Here is a 20,925-nt window from a genome sequence, read left to right as displayed (position 1 = left end):
TTTTGTTAAAATAATAAATTCACGTATTAACAAACCAACTTGCCAAAGTCGTCAGATTAATAGTCGACTCATAATGAATAAATTTGATTCTGATTTGTCCTTTCGTTCTGTTATGAAAACTCTCGCGAGGAATTGAGGATTCTCACCGGATCACAAAGACGTAACTATCTATCATTGAAATTAGAAGTTATCAAGGGAAGAGCTTCCTGGTGTATATATTTGAATGAGAGTCCAGAATAGTCAAGAACACTAGGAAGACGAAATTGCTGTTTTGTTGACGATCTGTCAAATCAATACTGGCAGTCAATTTCCTATGGACTTCTCGCATCAATCAATTTAACGTCGGATAGTGTAGGGATCTGGGTTACCGACGGCTGCGTATCGATTATCGGCCTCGGGTATTATAATATTGAATATTAATTGATCTCAATGACACCGAGAAGAGAGTCCGCTGTTTAGCGACGCTTTCGTGTCTGTCTCGTCAGCCATTTTATTCTCATTCTTATCCTGGTGTTAGTAGAGACAAGTTGTGTTCTATTCTTTTTCGTGTAAAATAACTAAATTTAAAATTTAACAAAATTCTAATTGTGAGACGATGCGTCGTCGTTAAAATGGCGGTAAGTCCTCAATTATATATTATGAGTCGATTTCGTTCAGATTCGATCTCAATATTATTAAAGTATAATTGAATAAACAAAATATAAATCTTGTCTTTCGTCCTTCTGTCATTATTTAACTTTTTCTAAAATTTGAAGTGACTATTAATAAATCGTGTTATTGTTACAAATTTTGTCTCGTTAATGGTGTTTATCCTTATCCCCTCTTTCCGCGGTCTATTTTTGCTGTAAAGTAACAATAGAATTCCTGAGCTGGTTTTAGTTTTTCCTAATTAGAATTATAAAATTTACTTGTCGGGTTATTTAACTATTTTTTTTTGGTTTAGTTATTTTCCATAAAAAAAACTTGGCGTCTTGACAAAATTAATAATTAAAAATGGTAAATAACGTTGATTGTCTTGAAAATAAAATAATAAATAATTAAGAATAAAAATCAATAATAAATTAAAATCAACGTTATAATACGTATGTAATAATGTAGAAAGTATGAGATGGTTTGCTAAAAAATTGTTAAAGTTAAGATAAAAAGGAATTTTAAGCTTTTTTTCAGGAATTTTGAGTTTTTGAAGCGAGGTAATATTTAAGTCAACTTCAAAATGGTTAGCTATATTTTTCGTGAAATCTACACGTGTAATTAAATATGTGTACCAAGTTTCAGTTTTTTAGCTCTGATACTGTAAAAGTTAAAACGGGGTAGGACTCGCTTTTTTCCGAAATATCAAGTTTCTGGAATATAAGTAAATTCAATTTCAATTGGATTCGCTATAAGTTTTGTTTAATCTACTTGCAAAAATACGTATGTATACCAAGTTGGAGCTCAATCGGTTAAAATCGCTAGGTATTAGAGGGGGGTATGATTTTATGGACGGACATGAGTGAAACCATAAAGGTTCCGTTTCGGTTCACTGCGTGAACGGAACCATAGAGATAAAATTTTTTGAAGAATTAATTAAATTTTTTAAAATTTTGTATCTGTAGTAAAAGTGAATTTTTGTCGGCCGAAAGTGTTTAAACTCTAGTATTTTTACTATTAGTAGTAAAACTGAGCAAAACTTTTCTAAAATTTTAGATTTTTGAGATCATTACATTTAGTCAGATTTCTGTCCGACTAAAATTTACTATAACTACTGTCACTGAAATTAAAGGACTTTAAACACTTAAATAACAAAAAACAAAAACTTACTTTTAATATTACCTCAAAGTGACACAAAATGTACAGTTCTATTTGTCTGAAACTTATTTTTAGTAATGCTATAAAAAAATTACAAGAATTGAATAGTCTATTTTTTCATATTACTAATACAAAAATCAATGATCAATTTAATTAATATCTAATTGGTGTCGGCCTTGAAACTTAAAAAGATATGTCATATCTTTATGACACGTAAAAAATAGTTAATTAAATTGATTGACAATATTCTAGAAATATAATTGAGACATTTCATATGAATAGACGGGGACATTTCTCCAATTTTTTTCAATATTCGATAAATTGTAGTGATACTGGTGTTAAATAAAAGTACAAATGAATTTAAAATTTTTAATATTTTTGCAGAAATTTACAGTAAAAAATTTTAAAAATATTTTTTTGCTTCACTTATAACTTTTTCTTTATTAAAAATAGAAAAAAATGTTAAGAATGTTTTTTTACACAGAAGACCTTAAACTTTTAAATAAAAATTATTTTCTAAAAAGAATATTAATTTTTAAACAATTTGTTTAAAAAATAAAATTTGATTATATTTTTTAAATATGTTTTTCCTCTTTTTGAAGCGTGAAAAAATCATGAATTTTAAAAACCCCATTTCAATGTTTAAAGTAACATTTTTAAAAATATTCAGACTAAAATTTACTTGTACTACTTATACTCAAATTTTTAATAGTTTGATAATGTTGAAAATTTAAAACGTTTTGTCTAACTGCAACTGTCTTCTTTTTTATTAATAAACCAAAATCGAGATAATTTGAGGAGCAAGTTTTCAAAACCTGATAAATCCATATTTTCTTATTTCGAGAAATTCAAACAAATGACTTTCCACACATAACCACTAGAGTTAATTTTAAAATAAAAAATTTAAAATAATTTATTTCTATAACAATGTTTTTATATTCAAGACGTTATGTTTCTAATTGAACTTTGTCATAATTGAGTGATTTACAGGTTTTGGTAATTTTTTCTAATACAAAACATACAAATTGTAAATCATCTTGGTTATGTCAATAAGTTTTTAAATAAAAAATTTGTAATTAATAAATTTTTTTTCTTAAATTTAACAGTGACAGATCGATTTGTGAGGTCCTTAAAATATTAAATTTATGGTTATCTCCATTTTTTTGAAAAATGGATTTATCAAGTTTTGAAAATTTGCTCCTCATTTAAAATGTTTTACATGACAGAAATTGTCTTTAATTTATAAATATTTTATCCAATTTTAAAATATGAATGCGTTTTCTCAAAAATTAATGACTAGGAATAGTTTCTCTTTCTCTGTTTTTTTTCCTTTGAATTAATCGAAAATTTTACATTTATATATTGAGTATAAGCTGTATGAAAAATGAGGATTTGCAAAATAGGATTTTCGTTAATTAATTTTTCGGATTAGTGTCTTTTAAAATACGATTCATTGAAACATGTAGAGAATTAATTCTGTGGAAATTAATGTGATTTGTTGAAAGAGATGAATTTTATAGAATATTATTATAAAAGTAGGGTCAGCCGGGATAAATCCGAACGCTAATTATTTCAGCTTAATTAAAACTTTACAAAATAAGTTAGACATGAGAATTTTTACCTCAGATCCTCTTCAAGAGATTCTAAGTATTATCCCATTTTTCGTTTGATAAATTAGCAACAGCATAAACAAAGATAACGAGTATTGCAAAAAAGATTGAAAATCAAAGATGACACAGTATTTTATCTCGTATTTGAAGAAAAAGAAGCTAAAAATTCATTTTATTATTTATAATTGTTTGTTTTGAATACTAGAACAGAAACTATTTTTGATTTTTGCCTTCTGTAAAATTTTATTAATAATATCAGACTGTTCGTATTTACCCCGGAAAATTGGAAAACCAGGGTTTTTATTAAACACAAAATTGTTTTTATTTGATTACACTATTATTTTAACATTATAAAAGTACATAGAAAAAAGTTTTTCTTTCTATATGTATCCTCGTTAGTCATTAATAAGCAAAAATTTAATCTCTGTTCACTCGAAGGAGTGTTCCACTTTTTTTGCCAAATGGTTTGTTGAAAAAAGTTTTTCAGGATCTTAATAAAATTTGGTATTCTAGGGTTTTTGCATTTATATATGATGCATTATTACATAATAAGTTTATTATCGTATTTTCTTTTGAGTTTTTATATAAGTTTAACAACTGCAATACTTTAAATTTATTTTCCCTAAGATTTTTCTGAAATACAGTGGTGTTTGTATTTACCCCGGTATTTTAGGTAAGTTGCAAAGTATCGAGGTAAATACGAACGCTAAGTTTCCTGCGATTGTAATTTATCAAAAAAATTTGCTACCCCATAAAATTGTTCTATGGAAGTTAAGTAACAACTTCATGCACCAGAATACCGGAAGTATTGTCTTTTAAAAGATAAAACTTATGTTATTGTTGAAACGTACTAAAAGCGTTCGGATTTACCCCGGCTGACCCTCAATGTTGACATTGAGAAAATTATTTTATTAATATTAATATGAAGTTTCAGTGTTTTTAAAAATTTTATCCCAACTTTCACTTACTTGTATTTATATATATATATATATATATATATATATATATATCATTTTCAAGTTCTAACCAGTTGTTTTATTCTTGTATTCTCGTAACTTCTTGAAACATGGTTACAACTTTGTTTCATTTACTTTTTTTCTTTTGATGGTATTGTGCTTTTACGTTGTTTGCCAAAAGTTTTCAGCAAAGATTGTTATTCTAAAATTTGTTTTTATTTAAACTTATTATTACCGCACAAGGTCTCAAAAATTTATTTACATAATTTTACATTTACATTTCATAAAATAAAGGTACAACAAAAAATATTTTTATCATTTAATTTTCTGCAAAAATTAATTCACGAAAATCTAAATTGTTAGTTTCTTTTCAATTAATTTGTCAACAAAAAAATATATTTTTATTAAAAAAATGTCTTCTTTTTTTGTGAAATATTAAAAAAAAAATTTCACGATCCATTTAATTAGTTGATAAAATAAAGTTGCGAAAAAAAAATTATTGAAATTGAAATATATTTATAATTTGCCATTTTTTTTGTTACCATTATTATAAATATTGGCTTAAAAATATAAATGATGAATAAAATGTTGACTTTGGTTTTGAAATATACATATATTATATTCATATGGAGTGTAGGGGAAAATTAAACGCTTTACTTGACTATGAATTGTATGTGAACGTAGAGCTTAAATGGTATTAGAAATATTCTTATCACTCAAATGCTGCTTGTCATACATTTCACGGGATTATATAACATTTACTGTCACGTCTCCGTGACTCTATGTTCCCTGAAGGTATATTATGTGTGCTCACGACATTATATGTAATGTGGAAGTTGCATTTACCCGCAGTTAAATTCTACACTCAATACACACTATGTTTCATCACTTTCCATGCGCTTATACCTTTTCACTGCATTAATTATTCAAGGAAATTCATTTACAAACAGAGATTTCCTATTTGTTTATATATACATATAAAATAAATTTCTCATCATATAAAATAAAAGCAAATATAATGTATATAATGTATACTTTATCAAATATGACTTTATATATCGCGTAAATATTTCCACGAAGTAAAATGGAAAATTTATATATGTATATATGTATTTATATAAACCAATAATCTTTCTTGCACGTAATTTTATTGAATTATTCTAATCCGATTTAAATGCAGAACACAAATAAATTGAATGTTTAGTGAGATGGAAAAATATTTTGTTCCAATAATGAAATCTTATTATTCCGATAATATTTATTTCTTCTTTTTTTACTCAAAAAAAGAGAATTTTGTTTTTCATTAAAATAAATTAAAATAATTTTTAAATGGAAAAATTTTTTTGCTTTACTTTGTGTACGTAAAAAAGAGGTTTTTATTGTCAAAAGTAAAATTTACTATTTGATTATTTGAGATTTCACTTTAATTAATCATAACGCGTGTATTAAATATAATTTTCGTGATTTAAAAGTAAGAAGATTTTAATTTTGTTTGAAGTTGTAAGTTAACAGAGATGAAAGCTTGTTGTTATAAATTCATGTAACACAATTTCTATTATGCCACGAAAAAGTAGATTTATTATATAAAACATAATTAATATGAGCATTAAAACTCAGGGTACTGTGATGCTTTTTCAAAGAGAATTTATCACTTTTTCAAAAGAGAGAGAGAGAGAGAGAGAGAGGAATTTTAAATTATTAAATGAAGTAATTGACGATAAAAGAAAAATTTTACAAAAGTATTATATAATTCTATCAAAGATGGTGTCTAGATGATAAGATAAATGCTCAGAAGTGATAAAAATGAAAATATTCAAAGTAGGTCATGGTAGTAAAACAGGTCATAGTACGTCTTAAAATTGAAAATACAAATTACTCACAAAATTGTATTCGTCACATTTTTAAGGGGGAAAAGTTCTCAATCCTTCCTCAAAATTTAATTCATTTGAGGAAATAAAATCTAAATTTTCTTTTGTCATCTTTTTATTTTTCAGGGTGTGTAAAAACGTTTTTTTTTATGGAAAATAAGATAAAACTATAAATGTAAATCGTGATAAACGTATTAATTAAATTTTGAAGATAAGAAGAAAATAGAAAAATTAAACAGAAAAGAAATTAAAATTTTTAAAATGCTTTTCTTTAAGTTTTTATATTTTACTTGTTTGGTATTAAAAATATAAATAAAAATTTTTTAAAATCATTCAATTATTTTATAAACTCTAAGAAATTTGATTTATTCAATTTGAATGTATTTGTGAAGAATTATTTTGTACTTTCAACTGTTATTTCACGTTATTCAAATTAAATTAAACACAGAAAATAATGATGAAGCATTGATTGATTCTGATGAGAAAATTATCTTGGCTACTATATTTATAAGATTATAATTCTTGCACTTTACGTATGAAACAAATTATATGATAATATGAATTTTAAATAACAATGATTTCTTAAATATTCTTGGCATTTTTCTTGGTAAATTAAAAAAAAAAACTTGCCATAAAATACGATGAATTTTATTTTTCATTGAAAGTGTAATGATTCATTATTTAATGAAATTGCTACAAAAATAAATTAATAGGTTTTATTTCAAAAGAATATGCATTAAACATTTCTGTAAAATACTTCATTCATTAATTCATAAAGCCATTGTTTTAATATGTTACTGTGATAATTTCACGCGAGTTCATCTTTTATTTTCAAATTTTCTGTATAAAATTCAAATAATGTGAATCTTCTTAAGTCAAATTTCATTACAATTTTTTCTGGAACATATAAAGTGAAAAACTATTCTCAATCTCAAATATCTGATGAATGAATTCAGTAGAGAGCAATTATTGGAAATTTCTTTTCTATTCTATTGTATAAAAGAAAAAAAAATTGATCAAAATTGCTTATTGAATTGGAAAATACTTCATTAAATGAGATATACAACCACATTTCAAAGCAATCGTTAATTTTATCCAAACAAAGTAAAAGGCTCATATACGAATTGTAATTTCATTACTTTCGTAGGTAATACCATTACGTTCATAAGTAATTTCATTTTATTCTACGTTTTTTAAATCAATAATAAAAAAAAAACCTTAAATAACTGAATGAGATTATACAAAATTTGAAACAATGTATTAAACTAAAAATTAAACACGTTTTGTTTAGTAAGCGGTATACAAATTCTTTAATCTTCTTACTTATTCTTTCGGAATAAATTTGTCACTGATTTTAATTATGTTTTCTAATTAAAATATTTATCTTGAGCAAAATAATTTTAGTATGCAATAATTAACTTTTTTAAAAAATTTTATTCTTTTTTCATTAAACATTTAATTGAATTTAAAACTTTAATTTTCTTTAATTGAAAATTAATTTTATAATTTTTCCATTATAATTACTTTGTTAACTACAACATATATTGCAAATATTTTCATAATTAAAACTATATGCGTATTAAATTATCAATCAACTAAGAATTGATTTTGCCAATTTTCTTGAAATCATTTTCATTTACATTGAAATAAACGATAAGCATCAAAATTTAGTAAAATGAAAATTAATTTCAATTTATATGCAATTAAATTGTTTCCGTTTATGAATTTCTACATTTAATTTTCTCATTATTTTGTAAAACTTTTAATAACTAAAAATTAATCAGTTTAAAAAATTATTATTTTATAATAATTTAATTAAAAAGAAAATTATTGAAAATCATACAATAAATTTCTAATAAAATAAATTTCCACTGCACTAATTACACTTTTAAAAAATTATCATTCTCATCGTTTTTTCTGATCTATTGGTAAAAGTATATAATGGTAAATAAACTGACCTTACCAAAGTAATTACAACTTTCTTATCTCGAGCTTATATCTTATTTTTCCAATGCAGTCATTTATCTTTTTAAATGTATTTATACGTAGGTAAAAAATTATATAATTTGTAATTGTCTCTTTGAATTTAATATATAGTATCTTTTTCAACAGCATGTAATTTTTAAGTCACGTGATCTTAACTTTTTGATAATTTTTCTCGTAAAATATTAAATGAATTAAGTTGATATTTTATAAAGAAATCTAAGTTATATGATAATGAAGGGCTGTGATTTGCGAAAATTGTAATATTTGTTGAATTAGTTATTATAAAATACTTTGAAATCATTAGAAAATCTGAATAGTGATGTCATTCTTAACCTCAAATTTTGTTACAATTTCCAGGTATTTTATTATAAATAATTCAACAAAAAACATAATTTTCACACATCACAGTTATTTATCATATTTTATACTTTCACACAAAATATCAACTAAATTCATTTAGTATTTTACGAGAAAAGTGGTCGAAAAATTAACATTGTGACGATCACGTGACCTAATGCTGTTAACTTTGACAAAAATTAAGTAACAAATAAAATTTCACATTTATTTTAGGTACAAAAACAATGCAATTCACTGAAAAAGTAGTATAATTTTCGATTAAAAAAAATTAAATTAAATATGAAATTGATTTGTAATACAATTTGTGTTAGATTTGGTGAAATTTGAAGGCAAATCCCAGCAACAAGTATAAGACTTTTCGTGGCTTTGATAACGTTAGCACGTTTTCGAGAGCTATACATACACGTGACCAACTTTACCTATTATTCTTCGATTTTATCTTGATTGTCACGTGAGGGGGCAAAGAGGTATTCAATGCACGATTGCAAAAGTTTACACTGACAATTTGCTTAAAGATGTTATAAAAAAGATTTCAATTGATTTTTTTTTTCATTAAATGATGATTTCACGTTTTCACGTGAATTTGCACATTTCAATAATATATAAAAGTAGTTTTACAAATAACAAATAACAAATGTAAAGAATAATTTTTAATTTGGAACAATTAAACTTAAAAGGAAAAACAATTTTAAATAACATAATTCATTATTCTTGAATTAATTTTACATTTGTAATTAGTAGTTTAATTTTATTAATTAATTACAAGTTTAATTAAATTAAGTTAGTATAGTTGGTAATTTACTAATTTTATAATTATACATTTATTTTTTTCCTCCATCTTTTTAATGATTATTTTCATCTCAATATTTTAGGGTTTTTTTTTTAAATTACGAATCATGCAGAAACAAATTTGCCTTCTGTTTTTCAATGTTTTAAAAAACAAATTTCAATAAATCGATCTTTGCAAGTTTTAAATCTTTTATAGGTTATTGACTGATTCTAAAATTAAATTCTTATCTTTACAATTAACAGTGAAGTTTGTATCCTTATTTCTGTGTTCTCTTTGAAAAAAAACCTTTAGTCAATTATTTACTCACATCAATCACATTGACGATGAAGCACCCAATAATGTAACTTTGTCAGCACCTTTGATGCACGCGCGGAAACAGGAAATCGACTGACGTAGGTGTTAAAAGGCTTACAATTAGAAATTGAGTTTCAGACAAATTGCCTGATTTTTAAATTACCTCCGTAATAATAAAATCTCATTTTATAATTCAATAGAAAATTTACTTTTGCCGGGTAAAGTTTTTTTTTTTTAAAGTAAATAAAGACGGTAGATAAAATTTTTGATGAAGTTTTATTTCAAGTAAGTATAAAAAGTAATTATTTAACACGGAAAACATTGACCTAGAGACAGGGAGTCGATTACGTTTTTTTTTCTTTTAATTCCACATTGCGAATACCACGTTTTGGATTCTACATTCCGGATTCCATATTCCAGATCCCACTTTCCGTATTCTTATATAAGATCTAAAGTACGAATTGTGGAATCCAAAATGTGGAACACAGAATATGCAATCCAGAAAGTGAGGTTTTGGAATGTTGAGTTTGGAGTAGGAGGGGTTGGAATGTTGTGCTTAGAGTGGGCGGATTTTGGAATGTTGAGCTTGGAGTGTAAAGGTTTTTGGAATGTGGTGTTCGCAAAGTGGGATCCGGAAAAAGTTATATAATCTCCCCCTGGAGATTCCATTAAAATTCCGACAATATTGTAACGGAATTCCGATTAATTCTTTTTTAATTTTTAGAGTCCTACATTAAAAAAAATATTATTATTATAAAATAGAATTTTTATCATAAAACTTTCCTAAAAAATGTTATTTTTTATGTAATATTATTAGACCTGTGCAAAATAAATCGAACCGAACTGTTCGAATTTTTACGCCGAGTTCGAATGTCGAAAATAAGACATTCGCGTCAGCCCAGTTCGAATGTCGAAATCCGACATTCGAGTCCGTCCAGTTCGAAGGTCGAAAATCCAAAATCTGAGTCAGTCCAGTTCGAATGTCGAAAGTTCGAAATTCGAGTCAGGGTCATTAAAAACCGAACAAAATTCGATTCGATTCGAACAGTGCACAGCTCTAAAAAAATCCCTTTCAAAATCAAATACAATTAATCAGCATGTTTCTATTATTTTTTTACATTAAAATAACACGTATTACCTTCAAAAAAACCTACCAATTGTACCTAAAGTGCAATAGAATAAGAATAATCAATTTATTTCGATTTTTTTGGATAGAATGTTTTCCTGGAAAATGAAAAAATCCCTTTCAAAGTCAAATAAAATTAATCAGCATGTTTCTATTATTTTTTTACCTTAAAACAACACGTATTACCTTAAAAAAAAGCCTACCAATTGAACCAAAATTGCAATACAATAAGAATAATCAATTTATTTCGTTTTTTTTAGATAGAATGTTTTCCTGGAAAATGAAAAAATCTAGACCTGTGCAAAATAAATCAAATCGAACTGTTCGAATTTTTACGCCGAGTTCGAATCAGCCCAGTTTGAATGTCTAAATTCAACATTCGAGGCAGCCCAATTCGAATTACAAAAATTCGACGTCCGAGTCAGCCACGTTCGAATGTCGAAATCCGACATTCGAGTTCGTCCAGTTTGAATGTCGAAAATCCGACATCCGAGTCAGTCCAGTTCGAATGTCGAAAGTTCGAAATTCGAGTCAGGGTCATTAAAAACCGAACAAAATTCGATTGTATTCGATTATTGCAAAGCTCTAAATATTATCTTAGAGTAAAACTCAAAAGATTTAAAAAATTGGATTTCCGTTGGAAGTTCCGACGGAATTCTGATGGAATCTCCAGGTGGCACTTTCCGGGGAATCTTTCCAAGTGGGTTAGAATATTAATATGTTTTTTTTTCTTATATAAAAAATTTTGTTTTAACTTTTCAACTTTTTCAACACGCGTTAATACGCAATGCATTTTATATCGAAATGTTGGATACTAATTATTTGCTTATAGTACCTATAAAATAATTTTTATAATTTTCTCTTATTTTTGGGAGTTTTGAAAACATTTATTTTTTTGTTATTTTATTAAATATTTATAATGAATTTTTAGATTTATTTTTGAGAATTTTTAATTGTGAAATTTATTCGATTTTTAGAATATTTTATTATTTTGATGCAATTAACTATTAATTTTTATGACTATCAAGTTTGTTTACTTATTTTATATTTCATTATTTAAATTGTATTATTCGAACAAAATGAAGTGACAATTATAAAAAAAAAACAAATTATACAAATTGAAATATTTTACAGAATGTAGCTGTATTAATTTCCACTCTATTGTCGTTTATTTAATAAAATTCTAATAATTTTTATTTATTATTTTAGGTTATTTGTGCGTGATAAAATGTCGTGTCGCAGTGTGTGAAAGGTATATAAGAATAGAATTCTTTAGAAAAAATCTAAAAAGAGTTTGCGCGCGAAAACTTTTTTATTAATATAAAAGTTTTGCCATACTCATGCAAATATACACACTGCTGTTTTATATGATATATATATACTTATATTGTCTAGACATTTTATTTTTCGTAAATTTTATTCACTTTGACTACTTTGCATAAATAGAGAGGGTACTTCTCAATCGCAGTTCAGTAATGTGATTCTTTCTGATTTAACAGCAACATTACCATCTCTGGAATAAATTTATCTATTGGATAAATCGATTTTATTTGAGCAGCGACAGTTCGATTTCGAGTAAAGAAGCTTTACTTTGAGCCATCTTAGTGGCGAATAAATTTATCAGACGTGAAATCAACGAATTCTTTAACTACTCAAAAAGGTAAATGATTAAATTGTTTTTCTTCAATATATACTAAATCGACGTGAAATTGAATTTTCATTTACGAATAATATTGAGAAAAAAATTGTATCTTTTCATGAAATGAATTTTGAAATTAAATTTCTTTTTAAACCCGCCTGAGTTGACATTATAATTTACATTTATATTTAAAAAATTTGAAATACGAATTGAATGTATTTACTATATTTGAAGAGCAGGGAGATTAATCTTTTAAGCACTTTTAGAGAATGAATGTCTTTGAAATTTTATCACAATAATAACGGAGGGTTCGAATATAGATTGAAAAGCATTTTTAATAAATTCTTTCGAAATGAAACGTTATACAATTGAAATTTTTTAAACTATATATACATATACATAATAAGAATGAGAATCGGGGAAAAAAGGAGTGTCTTAATTTAGACTTTCGTTGATGGAAAAGTTTTGAATTAATCATCCTGCAATCGCTATAGATGGAAAAGTATTGAGAGCTGAAAGCCGCAACGTCAATATACAACATTAAAAGGATGATTGATATTCTCTCTTGAATCAACTTTGCTGAATATATACTTTATAACCGTATATGGACGCCTTACATAAGGTTTTCAAATTTTACTCTTATCTGCATACTTTGCATATTCCTCTTATTGAGAAAATGTATTATAAGAAACAAGTTAAAATTAGTAATAAAAATTCACTCTTTTATTATTTTTAACATACGAGTTTACTTTTTAAAATATTCTCATTAATTTCCAATTTAAACAGTTAATATAATATAATAATAATTAAAAACTTATAATTTAATCCCATTATTTCCATTAACTAAAGATTAAATTAATGAATTACTGAGAAAAGGAATAAGATAAATTTTAGTTGAAGTTAGAGTGAAACGAATTTTTATTTAATAAAGGTGGAAAATTGTTAGGTTAGGTAAAATAATTTAGTGAAAATTTCGTTAGTGTTTAATAGAGGTAGATAGGAATTAGGGGATGCCTGAGGAACTGCGAGTCCATCTAGTGACTAGTGAAGGTTCTAACTTCATTATTCTCCATGCCCATTTCGAAGTTCTCATTCTCATTTTTCCCTTTCTATTTGCGATTCTATCACTCCTAAAGTCCACTGAATTCTCCCAATGCAAACCAACTATATTCTTATATAGCTATACATTTAATTCAACCGAATTTAGGTCCTCTTATAATATGTTCAAGGAACATTTTCTTCAAAAACCATGATTTGATTATATATATATATACCTATTATTAATTTAGGTAAAATACCCGTTATATTTGGTTTTAATTTATTTATTGGAATTGTAACTAATTGTTACAATTGTTGAGTTTATGTTATTTATTGATTTTTACTTTAAATTTCGATTTTTTATTATTATAATTTTAAGACAATCAACGTAAGCTAAATTTTGTAATTATTATTAATTATGCCAAGACGCTAAGTTATTTTATGAAAAATAACTAAATCAAAAATAATTAAGTAGCCTGAAAAATAATATTTATAATTCTAATTAGGAAAAACTAAACCATCTCAGGAATTCCATTGTTACTTGACAGTAACAATAAACCGCTGAGATGAGGGGGATAAGGAAAAAAACCATTAATGACACACAATTTAACAATAACAAAATTTATTAATATTCACTTCAAATTTTAAAGGATAATGAAAGTAGTAGAAGGCCGATAAATCAAGATTTATATTTATTTGTTTAATTTAATTTTCAATAAATAATGAGATCGACTCGGAACGAAGCCGACTCGTTTAAAAATTTTTTTTTTGGGGCTCACCGTCCATGTTAACGGCAACAAAGTCGCCTCGTCGCGCTATTTATAATTTTTACATTGTTAGTTTACTGTTACAAAACTCGAACAAATTTATTTAGATGTTAAAAAAAATGTTTAACTTTATAAAAATCGTTTATTTAAACAAATATGAGAAATTAAAACTAATACCGTAATTTTCTATTGCGGCGCATTTGTATCAATTTCGGTGACCAAAATTACGTGTATTTTGAAGATACTTTACCCGCCGAAATTGGGGCCAATGGAAATCTTAAAAATGTTTCAATTACGGCGAGGGAAAAAATTTGATCTCAAATAATTTAATTAATAATTGTTTAAATGTTCATCTTCATTAGTAATTGTATCAAAAAAAGATTAAAATAATTTTTTTTAATCATTTTGCAACAGTTATATTAAATATAATAGTAATAATAGTTATTTTTTATGAACGCGCCGTAATTGATGCACTTACACTAATATTTAAAAATATTTAATTATTTATTTCTCTATTTCTTATTTTTAAGTTTTGCTCTTAAATAATAATTTTATTGAAAGTTCTACGTATAAGAAAGTGCTATTTGACGTGTAATATTTTTTATAATAAAGTGTAATACTCAGTAATATATGTGTAATACTTTGTAATACAGTAATATTTTGGTAGTAGTATGTAATAATTGTAAAAAGTGTAATACTAAGGTAATAATAGTAATATGTGTAGTTGTAGTCAAGTGTACACAATTTTTACTAGTAAATTCCCCCTCGGAAATTATTAATTTATTATTTAAACAAAATGAAGTGAGTATCAAAGAAAACAATTTTTATAATTTAACATTTTACAGCCATTGTGGCTGGATTCCCACCCTGGTTTAGTTTATTTACAAAATTTATTTAAATTTATTATTTTTAGGTCGTTTGTACGCGACAAAATGCTTCGTTACAATACATATTGTAAACTTTAAAAAATTATTGTTATTAAATAAATTAATTGAAATCAAAAATAGGTTACATGAGAAGACTCGAATAAAATAATTGTTTTGTGCATCAGTCCTTTCTTAGGACACAATAAAAAAAATTAAATATCAGAGGGAGAAATCAAAAAACTAAATTATTAAACAAATCAAAATATACTTAAATATCAAATGTCCTAACTGAGTGAAAGCTTGCACGATAAGCTCACCGAAAGATTGCAGTGTAAGGTTACTGCAAGATTGCATAATAAGATTATCGAAAGATTGCTCAATGAGCTTGCAAGGTAAACTTGCCGCTAGGTTATGTGCTATTTGGGTTCTCAAATTTTTTGTTATTTCATATAGAGTATTTTTAAATTAATAAAGGAAATTGTAACTCTAAAAAAATTTCTTTACTGACAATTTTTGAAATTATCTGTTTTCAAAAAATGTTTGTAATTATGCAATATAGTGAATTTGAAATAACGCTTGGGAAGGCTCAGAAATCAGTGAAACGTGTAAAGCTTAAAATGTTGTAGTTTAGAGACTATGAAAGCTAACAGAACAGTGCCTTGATCACTTGGGATCAGGGTTCTGTTAAACACGTTTGACCACCTTGAAAGTTCACCGAATTTCTGAACTTGACGGATTACGTAACATAAGTTATAAAGTTAATTTAGCTTTCGTTCTCATCAAGAAAAATGATTATTTCACATATAATAAATAGTTAAATAATAAAAATATTTTCCATTACTTTGTCATTTTCTAAAGAAAATATTTCTATTGTTCGACAGTTGTAGAGAAAATATTTTTTAAAAGAAAAATAAGGTGAACAGATTTTTTTTTTTAGAATATAAATATGAAAATATTGTAATATAGAAATTTATCGAAAATTCACAGCTTTAGAATTTAATGTAGAGCTCTGATTTTGCTAAATTAGGGCTTGTTTTCTATATATTTTATGTATTAATAGAGCTTAGTGCAACGTGAATTCATAACTGAAAGCTTCCCGAGTAGAAATTTGTAATGGCGCTAGGATGGAAGCGCTAGATGCCATGTTATCGCTTATGGAGTCTCGCGCCGCGAGCTAGCGCCATTACAAATTTCTACTCGGGTTATATTAATCCACGTAGAATTTTTATTTTTTATTAGGTAATGGATTTTATTGATGATTTAAAGATATTCAGTGAAATTAAAAATTTATTTAAATATCAAAATAATAATAAAATTAACTTAAAAATAAGAAAATAATTAAATTTATTTTCAAATGTCCATTTTAACTGCATGAATATACAAATTTTTTTTTTTTTTTTTAGTAATTAAGGTCGTGTTACATGTCATAAAAAAGGGAAAAAACTATGAATACGTTATATCATGATTGATTTTCTAGTTCAGCGAATTGGAAAATATGATCTAAGTCAGATTTTATGATTTGACAAGAATATTTGCTTTGAAAATTAAGGTGACAAATGTACAAAAACGTCTAGTTGTTATGTTGTTGTTAATCGTAATATTAAATGATAAAGAATTTTTTTTAGTTACAACTTTTAAGAACAAATTTTAAAAATTTTATTTTAAGTTTAAAAAAAATTTAATTAATTTAATTTTTTAAAGTAACTACATTTATAACACTTATATTTTAATCATTTATATCGTAATATTAAATTTTTATTTTACCTATATTTTCTTTTTGAATAGTAAAATTTTTTTAAAAATTTCATAATAAAATTTATGATATTTATACACAAATCTAATAATATTATAGTTGAAAATAGTAACATTTTTAATTATTACAATTTTTTGTGTAGAAATTTAAATGTTAAAAAAAATAATTTATGTCTATGAATATATTACAATATCGTCTTAAAGACAGGCAACCCGTTTAACATCTGTGTGTTATGCTGTCAATAAAAAAAAAAAATAAAAAAAAAATTTTCATTAACTCACAATAAATATTCGAAATTTCGGTTTTCTTATAGGTATATAGAATCGAAAAATAATTTTTAATAATTATATATTTTTTATACCAATAATAATAATAATAATAATAATAATAATGAAAACATTATTTTTTTTTTTCAAAAATTATGGCTTTTCGAACACATAATACTCATAATAAAATTTTACATGGATATTAAAATTCCTGAATATTCTTGATAATTAAATTTTCACTTTATCAAAACAATTTTTCCCTTTCAAAATATAATGTAAATTAAATATTAATATCGATTTTCATTATACGTAACCTCTATATTTGCAAAATTTCACAAATCTTTAAATTATTATATATTCATGCTTTATTTTTAATTGTTACACATATATATATAAAGATATAAAATTTGTATAAATTTGAATTAATTTTTAAAGGTCATTAAACTTTCTTTCTAAAAAAACAAACGGCTTCCATTTTGGAATATAAAAAGTGAATTATAAAAATTGATACTTAATGATATTGTTTATTATATGAAACTAAAATCCGCAACGTTTTTATAAACGAAAACGAAAAAATAATTAGATAATATGTATTACTTTGGCATAAAATTAAAATTATTCGTAGGTAACTGGCTTCTATAAAAAAGATTAATTTCTTAAAAGTTTGTGCAAATCAAAATTAATAATAAAAAATTACTTGAAAAAATCATTCTATTTTAATTTTTCGTTTTTAAAAACGTTGCAGACTTCAGGTTCATTTTATTATGTCAATTTTTATATAGGAAATAAGTTGCAGAAAATTGTACATTTATTTATATACCTATTTATTAGTTCTCATAAAGTGTAGTTTTCACAAGGTTAAGGTAATATAAACAAACAATAATCAATATAGTAATAAAAAAAAAAAAAATTGTAAAATAAAATTTTCCATTCAATTTTATATTTTCTGACATTATAATTTTCCATTGATCTCAAATTTTTTATGAACTTAAACGTTTAGTAAATTTTTAAAAATATTTTTTCTAATTAGAAAAATAGAAAGACAACAAAATAAAAATTTCATTAACGAAAATAAAGTGCATAAACACTGTAAAATAGTTAGTTTTTGATGTTAAAATTAACCTTGTCATATTCATTGTCAATGTTGCTCTATTGACGCGCTCTTCTTTGTTCGTCGTTTTTTAAATAAAATCGCTAGTCGGTATTAAGTGATCAGTGCCACGCTATCCTCTGTCCAAGACACACGGAGAAATCCTTTCCCACTTTATGTACCTTGTCCTTCGAGAAAACTACCAGAGTCTTTGGAAAACCGGATTAAAAAAAAAAGAATAACACCACGTAATCGTGTAGTGTTTGTGCCATTAGCAGTGTCAATTTTATCGTTACTCGTTAATCACCTGATGAGGTGACATCGGTGGATTACTCATTATTCCTAAGGTTCGTCGATCTTTAATTATTTTTTAAATATATCTATATTCAGAAAATGATTTCGACTACAATATAAAAACAATTAAAGAAAATTGCTACAAATTTTTTTTTTTTTTTTTTTGCAAATTAAATTTAATACTATTTAATAAAAAATTTAGAATACAACATTTGTTTATATTAGCTAAAGATAGTTGAATAAATTACATAATATAAATTAATAAATAAATTATTTATACATAAAAAAAATAAAAATTTTAATTCATGAAAAAATAGTAAAATATTAATTAATCTTATATGATTATTATGAATGAAAATAATGTTGGGAGTAGAAGGAACGAGGAAGATGGAAATTCAAAAAAAAAAAAAAAAAAAATGGTTTAAAATTCTCTCTCTCTCTTTTTCTCTTTGGTAAAATTTTTAACAACGTGCACTCAACAACTAAAGATCGATACGGCGTTAAATTTTCAAATAAATCAGAAGAGTTAAATGATACTTCCGCCTTTCTCGATGCAATATTTATCGAACACGAGATTCATGTCGCTTGTATTTCGGCTATAATCTATGTCTGTTTTGCCCAATTACTCAACAATTTTCACATTTTGTTTTTTTGAAAAAAAAATTTTCTCACAGAGTTCAATAAAAGTATGATTAAGATCATTTTCCCAGAAAATAAATATTAATGAAATATAAAGACTAATAAATAAATAATTATTAAATTAATTATTAGTCAATATTTTAACGTTGCTGAATGAAGTATACGTATAATGAATATACGACGTATATTTTACGTACGAGAAATATTTTATAAATTAAGTAAAAGAATAAATACGAAAACATTCAGACAATTGGGAGTCTATCAAAAATAATTAAAATAATAATAATAGTAATAATAAGTATAATAATATTAATAACAATATATTATATTAATATTATATAAATAATAAAATAAATAATAAAGTTATTAAACAATTAAATTAAATACCCAGTAAATTAAAATTTTACTCTAAATTCATTGTTGGGTATTATTTAATTTTTTTGCCACTAAAATATTTAATGTAATGAATTTGTCATGCTTCTTTTCCTTTCGATGAATAAATTTCTAAATATATTCGAAATATTGAAATGAGGAAAATTTATGGATTTTAAAGATACGAAAGAATACGTTTTTTGATAAAGAATGCAAAGTGATTGTTACAAAACAAAATTCCTTTGGAATTGATGAATTACTCATTATTTAACTTGCATTATAGTTCTTTAAACTGAAATGTTATGCGATTATTATTTCTAAAGTATGCATATTCATTAATATTGCAAGCAATATATATATATATATATATATATATATATATATATATATATATGATGAGACGATTAAGTTTGAAAATAATGTAAATTTTGAATTAAGACCTTTATTAATGCAATTCTTATCTGATGATAACTGTCAGTGCCAAAAAAGCTTATAGAGATTTGCAAAATGAAACGCGAAAGTTGACCTGCGTAGTTATCTCTATTTTTAACTATAGGAAACTTGGTCGAGGCAATGAACGTCGTGCACGTGATCAAACCTATCTATCTACTAAGAAGTATCGTCTCGACATTAACGTAATTCAAATTATTATTAATTGTATTTTTTTATATGAAAAAAATTTTTCATTTTATATAAAAATTTTTTTTTAATAATTTCTCTTTTCTATAAAACAGGGATATAATATTACGAATAGAAATGATTGAAATATTTTTTTTTTTTTTATAAACAAATTAATTTTTTTGGTCTTTCTTTTTTTTTAAATATCTATATGAAAACATTAAGAAGATTTTGCAACAAGTTTTAGAGTGGGCCTGATGAATCTTATTGCAAAAAAAATTAGTTTCAAGAAAACAAAATAAAATTTTAAAAAAAATTTAAATTCAATATTATTTTGGAAAATAAACTTATAACAAAATTTAATTCGAGATAGGTACAATGGAAACGATGTTTTTTAATCGTAAAGTTTTTGTTTCCCGTTCGAAAGGAAATTTAGAAAAAAAAATATTGCTTTTTAAATGAAAGTTTGTGAGTCCAATTAAAAATCGAAATTGGAATATAATAGATAATAATTTTTCTATAGAACTGCCAAAAATTGCCATAAATGATATTGGTTTTAAAACAATGAACTCTGAGAAATAATAAAGAATTTTCATTTGAAAAGAAACTAATGACGAAGGGCAAGCAATTAAAATAGAATTGAAATTTGGCTTTAATTCAGCTTTTTCACTAGAGGCCAGCAGTTTTTTTTTTTTTTCTTCTTCTTTTTTTTTTGTTATTAATTAAGGAACAAGAAGTTCACACAATTAGTAATTTATTCTTTCAGAACTTTTTTAAAGTTCAACAAAGTTTTCATAAAAATTCGTAT

At 24.7% G+C, this 20,925-nt stretch overlaps 2 protein-coding genes across 5 annotated transcripts in view; one reads left to right on the top strand and one right to left on the bottom strand.

Moving 5' to 3' along the window:
* Window positions 1-20,925, bottom strand: part of LOC127287005 (ras-related protein Rab-24-like) — a 590,458-nt gene that overhangs the window by 433,401 nt on the left and 136,132 nt on the right. The window contains exon 1 of one of the 3 annotated variants that reach the window (XM_051313691.1): window positions 20,816-20,822. The exons of 1 other annotated variant lie outside the window; for it this stretch is intronic. The gene's annotated coding sequence lies outside the window, so the exon portion shown is untranslated. Of the gene's footprint in view, window positions 1-5,616; window positions 5,626-20,815; window positions 20,823-20,925 lie in introns of those variants that run through there. One more of the 3 variants, XM_051313689.1, reaches the window with a different exon arrangement.
* The window catches only part of LOC127286996 (sodium-coupled monocarboxylate transporter 2), a 415,172-nt gene that overhangs the window by 336,187 nt on the left and 58,060 nt on the right, over window positions 1-20,925 (top strand). Inside the window, exon 1 of one of the 2 annotated variants that reach the window (XM_051313676.1) lies at window positions 18,252-18,541. The exons of the other annotated variant lie outside the window; for it this stretch is intronic. The gene's annotated coding sequence lies outside the window, so the exon portion shown is untranslated. Of the gene's footprint in view, window positions 1-18,251; window positions 18,542-20,925 lie in introns of those variants that run through there. 2 annotated transcript variants of the gene reach the window in all.

This window comes from Leptopilina boulardi, unplaced genomic scaffold (genome assembly GCF_019393585.1).
Source record: "Leptopilina boulardi isolate dan_hultmark-lab unplaced genomic scaffold, ZJU_Lbou_2.1 LbouV2_367, whole genome shotgun sequence".
Taxonomy (NCBI): Eukaryota; Metazoa; Arthropoda; class Insecta; order Hymenoptera; family Figitidae; genus Leptopilina; species Leptopilina boulardi.
This window is presented reverse-complemented; position numbering and strand designations above follow the sequence as displayed.